At 41.5% G+C, this 10,579-nt stretch overlaps 2 pseudogenes; one reads left to right on the top strand and one right to left on the bottom strand.

Moving 5' to 3' along the window:
• Nucleotides 1-293: 293 nt before the first annotated feature.
• LOC101437463 (V-type proton ATPase subunit C 2 pseudogene) lies at nt 294-3,921 on the bottom strand (annotated as a pseudogene).
• A 4,511-nt stretch (nt 3,922-8,432) lies between these two features.
• On the top strand, nt 8,433-9,733 carry LOC101437035 (insulin-like growth factor 2 mRNA-binding protein 2 pseudogene; annotated as a pseudogene).
• Nucleotides 9,734-10,579: the final 846 nt, after the last annotated feature.

Raw genomic sequence — 10,579 nt, 5'->3', positions numbered from 1 at the left:
ATCTTATATCAATCAATGATAGATCAAGAATTCAAAACTAGATATTCTAGTTCCAGAATCCACTCACTACATGTCATTATTCTTGTTCTGTCAAAGAATGTCCAGTGTTTTGTTGTTGTTTTTGAGAACATTTCTTAATTGTAACTTTAAAAATGAATACAACTCTAACTTTTGTGAGCAATTATCAGAAAATCTAAGTTATACAGAAGATAATTCTACCTGACTCTTCTCTGGGTAAGAGAAAGAAGTATATGTAGCAATTTGCAGATATGAAAGCTTTGTGCAGCTGACCTCTAATAGTCAAGAAGACTAAGGTCACAATGGAAGGAGACATAAGGGAAATAATCTTGGTTATTAAGTTATAACCCAGGAATTTCCACAGATGCATCCAAAATACTTGCAGCAGCTACTTCATCTAAACAGAGTTTAAAACCTCTCTTACAGATAAAGTAGATACCACCCCAGGTATTGGTTCTTCTGAGGGCTATAGAGACCCACAGCTTCTATGGTCATGGCAGATGGAGTTCAGTGCCATGTCAGTTGGCCCTACTTTGGAGTTTGTGTTTCTGTGTGATGGAGCTGGACTCAGATGTGATCTTTGTTCACAAGCCTCTCCTGTTATTTTTACCAGAACTGTAGTTGGTGCTGGGGTTTAATGTATACCCAGGGCACCTGAATCTCTGGACTGACCATGTGATAGCCAGGCCCTGAGCCTCAACAGACTTTAGCTCCTACACTCTGGTTTATTGGACTTACCCCACTCAGCTAACATGGAGGTGAAGAAGGTCAGCCACCACACCAGGGAGCCAAGAGTGCCTACAACTGAAAGCAGGAGAATTGCATCCAGCATCCATGTGGAATCTAAGCCCCCTCTTGATATAGATGTGGAGTGGACACAGCCATTCCAGGGTCCACAGGATGGAGGAATAGAGTATGGATTAGAGTGGACTTACTGATAGTCTACTCCTGAACTATTGTGATTAGTAATTGAAGAAAATGTGGCATTAGTGTGGAGAAAGTGGCCATGGTGGTTGCTGGGGGTAGGGAGTAGGAGGAAGAGATGAGATGTGGGGGCGTTTTCAGGACTTGGAGTTGTCCTGGGTAGTGCTGCAGGGACAGTTACTGGACATTGTATGTCCTCCCATGGCCCACTGGGTGGACTGTGGGAGAGTGTGGACTATGGTGTGGTCCATTGACCATGAGGTGCAAGGGTGCTTAGAGATGTATTCACCAAATGCAATGAATGTCTCATGATGATGGAGGAGATTGTTGTTAAGGTGGGAGGGGTGGAGTGAGAGGGTTGGGGGGTATATGGGGACCTCATATTTTTTTAATGTAATATTAAAAAAAATAAAGACGAAAAAATGTCCAAAAAAATCCTCTCTTAAATGTTTGGTGGATGACTTTTTATGAGGCTGTAGGAGCACTGCCTAAAAATTCACAGGTAATCCACACCTGAGCACGGACTCCACAAACACACCCAAGGTCTTTATGTGGATCCAGGCAATAAAGGCTTCACTGAAGTTCACCCCAAGCTGTTACACCAACAGCCAATACTTTTGTCTCTTATCAGATATCAATCTGGTCATCTCTTCCCTCTCCCTTTTAATTTATTTTGCATCATTGGAAAATTCATGAACAATGAACTTTTCTTTGGCTTTGATTTTGAAATCAATCACCTTTTAAAACAGAGTCACCATGAGGAGGCTGCCCTCATTTGTCCTCAGCAATCAGTTTGGTAGATCAAGAAAGCACCACAATGTCTGAGAGGGATTCACACTTTTTTTTGCCATCATGTATAGTTTGGCTTGGGAACGATGACCAGGAATGTGATGAGATATTCAGAATCCAACACAAAATCATCTTTGCTCACAGTATCACCCACTGCCCAAGTGAAGAGTTTTCCCCTCTATTTCTTCTCCAGGTTCTCCAGGTTTGTTTTCAGAGTGTTGCAGACAGCTGTTCGGGATTTCAGTGAGTCTGACTTGTGCCAGTTGCTTTGCCAGTGTGTCCACCATGGTCACCAGCTGTCAGGTTGTTTTGAAGCTTATTTTGAGCCACAGGACCCCTTATTGAAATGAAAGCTCATGTGGAAGATAGTAGTATTCCTAATTGTGTTTGAAAAACCTTCAGGCAGCCTCAAGGCTCCACAGAACACAAATGAAAATTACCAATCCAATGCTCTCATTTTATAGTTGGATGAAGTGCTTACAGAGAGGCTGAGGGATTAACCCAAAGTAGGAATAGAGTCAGTGTAGGAAACAGAAGTCCTCCTCAAATCTTGTGTGTTCTACCAATGGCCTCTCCACTACACCACAACCTCTCCAAAAGGAAAAGCCCCAGAAGTATACACAAGTAGGTGGTAAAAATCAGGAATTGAATGTAGATCTTATTATAACTGAATGTTATTATCAATGATTGTTGTTTTAACTAAACTGAGGAAGCTGAACATATTAAATAGATATCTGAAAGATACAAAAAAACCCAAATGGATATACTAGAGAGGAAAACAAAAATGTTGGAGATGGAAAATTCATCAAATGGGAATAAAAGCAGATTAGATATTTCAAAAGAAAAGACTAGTGAACCTGAAAATAAAGTAGAAGATATTAACCAAAATAAGTCAAGAAAAAATACATTTAAAAAATAAACAGTGAACAATGGGACAACTTGAAACCATCAAATATAATTGAGTTCCCAAAATAAGGAACCCTGGGGGAAACATAAACAAACACAAAAATACCATTTGTAGAAGTAATGGCTAAAAACTTTCCAAATTTAATAAAAAGTATAAACTTATACATCCAAGACATTCAACAAAACTCAAACACACAAAAAAAAATGACAAAAACTACACCAAGACCCATCATAACCAATTTGCTTTAAGCTAGTGATAAAGAGAATAATCTTAAAAGAGGCCAGAGGGAAGCAGTTGTGGCTCAACTGATAGAGTATCCACCTACCATATGGAGGGTCCAAGGTTCTATACCCAGGGCCTCCGTATGGTAAGCTGGCCCTCGCACAGTGCTGCCATGTGCAAGGAATTCTGTGCCACACAGAGATATCCCCTGCGTAGGGGAGCCCCACGCACAAGGAGTGCGCCCTGCAAGGAGAACCATCCTGTGCAGAAAGAAGCAGCCTGCCCAGGAGTGGTGCCACACACACAGAGAGCTGATGCAGCAAGATGATGCAACAACAAAAAAAAGGCAACACAGTTTCCCAGTCCTGCATGACAAGAAAGCAAGCAGACACAGAATAACACACAGCAAATGGACACAAAGAACTGACAATGGGGAGGAAGGGGAGAGAAATAAATAAAATATGTCTTAAAAAAAAAAAAAAAGAGGCCAGAGGACAAACTCACATTATGTACACAGGAACAAAGAAGAGGGTGGTAGCAGATTTGTTACTCGAAACAATATAAGCTAAAAGCCAGTGAAGCAACATCTTTAACATACTATAAGAAAATAATCTGTCAAACTAAAATTCTTTCTCTCACAAAAATATCTTTCAAAAATGAAAATAAAAATAAAGACATTTTCAGATGGATTAGAGCTGAAAGAGTTCATTAGCATCAGACTTGTAATTCAACCAAAAAGAAAACGATACTATATTGAAAATCTGGATCTATAAAAAGAGCCTTGGAATTGTTAAGTATAAACATTCTTTTTCTTATTATTTAAATCTCTTTAAAAAGCAATCAACTATCTAAAGTAACAATAATAGCAATATGTTATGAAGTTTATAATATATGTAGAAGTAAAATGTAGAACATTTGCTTAAAGGCAGGAAAAAATGGAAGCATACCGAAGTAAAATTCTTATAACGTAGGTGAACTAACATACTGGTTGAAGTTAGACTCTTAGAGATGTATAGTGTAATTTCGAGAGCAGGGTATTGGAAAAGCAGCACTACCGACATTTGGACCAGATAATTCTTGTTGTATGGTACTGTCCTATGCATAGAAGGATTTTTAGCAGCATCCCTGACTTCTACCCACTATATCGCAGTAGCACCTCCCTGACTGTGACAATGAAAAATGTTTTCAGATTTTGTCAAATGCCCCCCCGGGGGGCAGAAAGGGGAAGAGAGGAGTTGCTTCCAGTTGAGAATCGGCAGACTATAGTGATCCTGAAAGTATTGTTTTGGTGGCAAGATAGACAGCAAGATCACTGATACAGAATACGGAGTACAGAAATAGGCCCATACATATAGAGTCATTGGTTTTTTTGTTTTGTTTCATTTTGTTTTATTTCTTTCCCCTCCCCCCCCCCCCAGTTGTCTGCTCTCTGTGTCTGTTTGCTATGTGTTCTTCTTTGTCTGCTTGTATTCTTGTCAGAGGTGCCCGGATTCTGTGTCTCTTCATTGTGTCGGCTCTCCGTGTGTGCGGCACCACTCCTGGGCAGCCTGAGCTTTTTTTGTGCAGGACGGCTCTCCTTACGGGGTGCACTCCTTGCACGTAGGGCTCCCCTACGCAGGGGCACCCCTGCATGGCACGGCACTCCTTGCAGCACACATCAGAACCGCACATGGGCCAGCTCACCACACGGGTCAGGAGGCCCGGGGTTTGAACCTTGGACCTCCCATGTGGTAGATGGATGCTCTATCCTTTGAGCCAAATCCACTTCCTCACATAGAGTCATTTGACTTTCAAGAAAGGGGCAAAGGCAATTCAGTTCAGAATGATAGTCCTTTCCACAAATGGTGCTGGAACAATTGGCTATGCATCTGCAAGTAAAATGAATTTCCATCTGTATCTCACATTATGTACAAAAATTAATTAAAAATGGGCACAACTCACCCTGCAGTATGCCTGCGGTCCATGCCTCGGACCATGTACCTTTCTCATTTTCTTGTTTCTTAATAAACTCTTTACTCCCTTGCCTGCCATACAGCATGTCCTTAAATTCTTTTATGCAGCATAAGCCGAGAACCTAGAAGCCCAGTAACCAGAGCCATCCAGTAACACTCTCACCATTAATTTGGAATGAAATTTGTCATCAATTCCAGGATCCTGCCTCCTTGGCTGTAGTGATTAGATGAGGCATGGGCACATGATGAGCCCACCCAATTAGTCATTCCTTCAACTCTTCAGCTTTGAAGGTTGGAGCCACCTGGCAGACACTGGCACACAACCATCATCTCCCATACAGGCCTGGGATGGTAACAGTGTGCTGCTGCCTGAGAAAAAAAAGCCACTGCAGAGCTATGGGTGGGGCCGGGAGTGCACATGGCGGGTGAAGGAGTCATTCTTCTTTTCCTCCCACCAAGGATGCTATTTGTTGGAAGGCCTGCACATTTGTTTTATAATTATTGATTTCTCTCAAAAAAAATTTTTTTTAATTAATTAAAAACAGATCATGTGCTTAAATGCAAAAGCTAAAATGATTTTTTTTTTTTAAGTCTAGACGAAAACAGGTCTGTCATAGGATGAGGCAGGGTTTTCTTTAAAAAACACTAAAAGCCCAATTCATGAGGGAAAATTTTATACTTCATCAAACTTAAGAATTTCTGCCCTTTGAAAGACTACTAAGAGAAGGAAAAGTCAACCCACAAACCGGTGAAAATATCTGCAAACCACGTATCTGATTAAGGACTTGTACTCACAACATAAAAAGAACACTCAAAATGTAATAATAGGAAAGTGGATTTGGCTCGATGGATAAAGCATCCGCCTACCACATGGGAGGTCCAAAGTTCAAACCCAGGGCCTCCTGACCCGTGTGGTGAAGGTGGCCCACACTCAGTGCTGGTGTGTACAAGGAGAGCTGTGCCATGCAGGGCTGTCCCCCACGTAGGAGAGTCCCACGTACAAGGAGTGCACCATGTAAGGAGAGCCGCCCCACGCAAAAAAAAGTACAGCCTGCCCAGGAGTGGGGCCGCACACACAGAGAGCTGATGCAGCAAGATGACTCAACAAAAAGAGACACAGATTCCCGGTGCCGCTGAAAAGAATACAAGCGGACACAGAAAAACACACAGCAAATGGACACAGAAAGCAGACAACTGGGTGGAGGGGGTGGGGGGAGGGAGAGAAATTTAAAAAAAAAACACACACACAAAATGTAATAATAACAGACCAATAAATAAATAACAGGCAAAAGTTTGGAGGACTGTCAGATGGCAAATAAGCAGTTTTTAAAAGTTCATCATTAGTCTTTACATACATGCAAATTAAATCCATATTAACATATCACTTCACACTACCAGACTGGCTATAATAAAGATACACAATTACAAGTGTTGGTATGCATGCGGAGAAACTGGAATTCTCAAATTGATGCAGCCACGTTTGGAAACAAGTTTGGCTGTTTTTAAGAAGTTAAATGTGTCTTTACCATATGATCCAGCAATTGCATACTTAGGTAGATATCTTCTCTAGGTATCCAAGAGAAATGAAGACATATGTCCATACAAACCTGCACACAAATGTTCATAACAGCATTAATAACCACACCAAATTGAAATGACCCAAATGTCCATCAACTGGTGAATGGATAAGCAAAATGTGATATAACCACTTAATGGAATACTATTTGGTACTTAAAAAGAAACTATTGTTATGTGCTTCAGCATGGATGAACCTCAAAAAACATAATACTAAGCAAAAGAAACCAAACCCTAAAGATGACATATTATTCCGTCTATATGAATTGTCCAGAAAAAACAAATCTGTGTAGACAGAATATTAGTGTCTGCCTGTACGTGGAGTAAGATTAGGGATTGACTGTAGACAGGCAGGAGGTATGTTTTGGGGGTGATGGAAATGTTCTAAAATTGGATTGTGGTAATGGTTGCATGACAGTGTACATTTTCCAAAAATTATTGGATTATATGTTAAAATGAGTTAATTATTCCTCAATGAAGCTGTTTCTTTTAAAAAGATAGGTATAATTTTGTATTCCACTTTTCACTAAAAATCATACAAGCATTTGTTAATATCATTAAAGATCATTTGAAAACATCCTTTTAATGACTTCTTAATATTCCATTGTATAATCAACCTCAAAATTTAGTACTTTCCCCTTCAGATTGTATAAGTTTTTGAAAAATAATGCTTTGTTTTACATTGTGAACATTAACTCTGCAACCACAGACATGTTACTTAACCCCTCCTCAGCCGTAATTTTCTCATAGGGAACTAGGTGTAATTAATAATTGCTACCTCTCAGGCACAATATAGTTATTCTGAGCATTACATAAGACCAAGTGTTACTGGATGTTGGCCGCCAGGCAGCAGAGATCTCTGAAGTATGAGGCATCATTCTTTTTTTTTTTTTTTTTTTTTTTTTTTATTAATTTTTTTATTTTTTATTGACTTTGTAATAATATTACATTAAAAATATATATGTGAGGTCCCATTCAACCCCACCCCCCCACCCCCCCTCTTCCCCCCCCCAACAACACTCGTTCCCATCATCATGACACATCCATTGGATTTGGTAAGTACATCTTTGGGCACCTCTGCACCTCATATACATTGGTTCACATCATGGCCCATACTCTCCTCTATTCCATCATGTAGGCCCTGTGAGGATTTACAATGTCCGGTGATTACCTCTGAAGCACCATCCAGGGCAGCTCCATGTCCCGAAGACACCTCCACCTCTCATCTCTTCCTGCCTTTCCCCCTACCCTTTGTCCATTATGTCCACTTTTCCCAATCCAATGCCACCTCTTCTATGTGGACACTGGATTGGTTGTGTCCATTGCACCTTTATGTCAAGAGGAGGCTCAGATTCCACCTGGATGCTGGATGCAATCCTCCCATTTTCAGTTGTAATCACTCTAGGCTCCATGGTGTGGTGGTTGTCCTTCTTCACCTCCATCTTAGCTGAGTGTGGTAAGTCCAATAAATCAGATTGTAGGTGCTGGAGTCTGTTGAGGCTCAGGGTCTGGCTATCACATTGTCAGTCCAGAGATTCAAATCCCCTAAATATATCTTAAACCCCAACATTAACTGCACCTCCAGCACATTAGCATGAAAGTCTTATGAAGGGAGATCCCATCTGAGTCCAGATTCATCACACATAAACACCATTTCCAAAGAGGGGCCATCTGCCCTGGTAGTTAACCCCATCGGCCATGACCATAACTCCCATGGGTCTCTTTAGCCCTCAAAGGAACCAATATCTGGGGGTTGTATCTGCTTTATCTGTCTCTCTGACTCTGCTCAGTTGTGCATGAGGGCAAACCTTCTGCCAGCCTCCAGACTCTTTTTTAGAAACTCGTAGCCATATAAACTCATTTCTCCTTTCCATTTCCCCCTTACTTTAGGTCAAACAGCATTTTAAAGTCATGGTATTTTATGTAGACATGGATATTCTGCTGATCCGCATTGAACCTTCCGTATAAGGTCATTTTCCAGTTGCATCATCAGTTGGTAGTTGATAGTGGTCCCTCGTTGCCAGGGAGGCTCATCCCCGGGTGTCATGTCCCACGCTGGGGGGAAGGCATTGCATTTACATGCTGAGTTTGGCTTCGAGACTGGAGGCATCATTCTTGAAGTCATGCAGGAAGAGGCTGATGAGACCAACCAAGCCATGGCACACAATGGCTTGGTTGGAAGACTGGAAATGAAGGCAGAAATCTGAAGAACAACGAGTATGAAATGGGAGCCAAGAAACTTCATCCTTGCGGAATGTGAGCATTTACAACCCTGAAAGAACCGTTGCTGTGAAAGGCACGGTCGAGGCCTGCACCAATGCTGAGACAGAGCTTGTGAAGATGCTGTATGAGGCCTTTGAAAATGATATGCAAACTGTTAATCAACAAGCCAGTCTGATCCCCAGGTTGAACCCCAGCATGCTCAGCAGCTTTTCAACAGGACTTTCCATGCTGCCTCACCAGCAGGGCCCATGGAGCTCCCCACACTCCCCCTGCCACCCCCTTCACTACCTACTCTGGATGCTTCTCCAGCCTGACCCCCTCACCAGTTTGGCCTATTCCTGCATCATCACTCCTATCCAGAGCAGGAGACTGTGAATGTCTCCATCCCATCCCAGGCTATGGGCGCCATCACTAGAAGAAGGGGGCACACATCAAACATTAAGGAAGGATGCCCCAGCGCTCATACTTGTGTATGACTGTGATGGTAACAATTCCACCCTCCTCTGTCCAATACCCATATGAAAGACCTTGTAACTGACCTCTACTCTGTACTCTATCCCAGAACCTTGTGACTTACCCTGCTTTGGTGCCCACCCCCCATTCTGTTCAGCTCCTTAAAGTTTAAATTACTCAATAGACTCCTGATGTCATAAAATTTTAGAATTGCCACAAATCCAGGAGGCAGCTTATGGGTCACTCAAGGCCTCTGACCTCCTTTGCTGGCACAAACAAACTCTTTCTCTCTTTGATAAAACAAAAACATAAATAAAGTTTGCCCCCGTGGAAGGCTCTGACACCAAGGTGGTCCTCATTGCTGGGCCACCAGAAGCCTACTTCAAACCCCAGGGGCAGATCTTTGGGAAACTGAAAGAAGAAAACCATCTTTAACCCCAAAGAAGAGGCGAAGCTTGAAGCCCACATCAGAGTGCCCTCTTCTACTACAGCTGGCCGACGGATGGGCAAGGGCAGCAAAACTGTGAATGAACTGCTGAGCTTAGCCAGGGCAGAAGTTACCATGCCTCACCACCAGATGCCAGATGACAGTGAGGAAGTGATTGTCAGAATTATTGGGCATTTCTTTGCTGGCAAGTACTCTGATTATCACATCATACAAAAGGAATAAAAATGAAAGATACAAACCAGACTCAACATACACTAGGTTACTTAAAAAACAAGAGTCAATACTTGGAAGAAGAAAACAGGAACTCACCAAACGAAGCAGCCAACCGAAAAATTCTACCAAGAAGAATGTATTTTGTCTTTTTACATTTTGGTGTATAAGGCGTCAGTATTTGGTGAAGTGATTTCTTTCTTTTTAAAAAAATAGAAATTTACCAGAGGTCAATGGCCAAGGGCATTAAATTTACAGATTTTTAAAAGGAGAAACGTGAAAAAAGAGGTACCTCCGTTTTTTGTTTGTTTGTTTGCTTGTTTACCTCAACACCTTGCTCTTGTGTTTTCCTTAGAGATTTTTTAAAACTAATAGCTGAGCATTTTTCTTTTTTTCAATAAAAATGAATTGGGAAAAGAATAAGATATCAAATGCCAGCCTAGAGAAGGTGACAGTCCAAGTATGCAGCAATTGTTTTTTCCAAGCCAAGAACCTACATGGCCTTCTTTTGGACAAACCTGGAAAATGTTTATTTTAAAAAGATGACAAAGAAAAACAGAAAATATTGGAGAAGTCCTGAATTTCATAGGGAATGTGCCAGTAGGGCTTTTGTGCCAGTAGGGATGACCTTGTACTGTTGATGTGAACAAGCCATTATACTACCAGACTGCAGTGCCAGTTTCCTCTGCTGCAAAGTATTCTGTGACAAAAACAACAAAAAGAAATATATCCAGCTAACAAGTTAAAAAAAAATATACTGTCGGTCTTGCCATTCCTCAAATGTGCCATGCTTTGAATATCACGTTCCCCTGCCTTGAAATTCTCTACCTACCCCCTTCATTTGGCTAGCTCCTACTT

Source organism: Dasypus novemcinctus, chromosome 14 (genome assembly GCF_030445035.2).
Source record: "Dasypus novemcinctus isolate mDasNov1 chromosome 14, mDasNov1.1.hap2, whole genome shotgun sequence".
NCBI lineage: Eukaryota > Metazoa > Chordata > Mammalia > Cingulata > Dasypodidae > Dasypus > Dasypus novemcinctus.
This window is presented reverse-complemented; position numbering and strand designations above follow the sequence as displayed.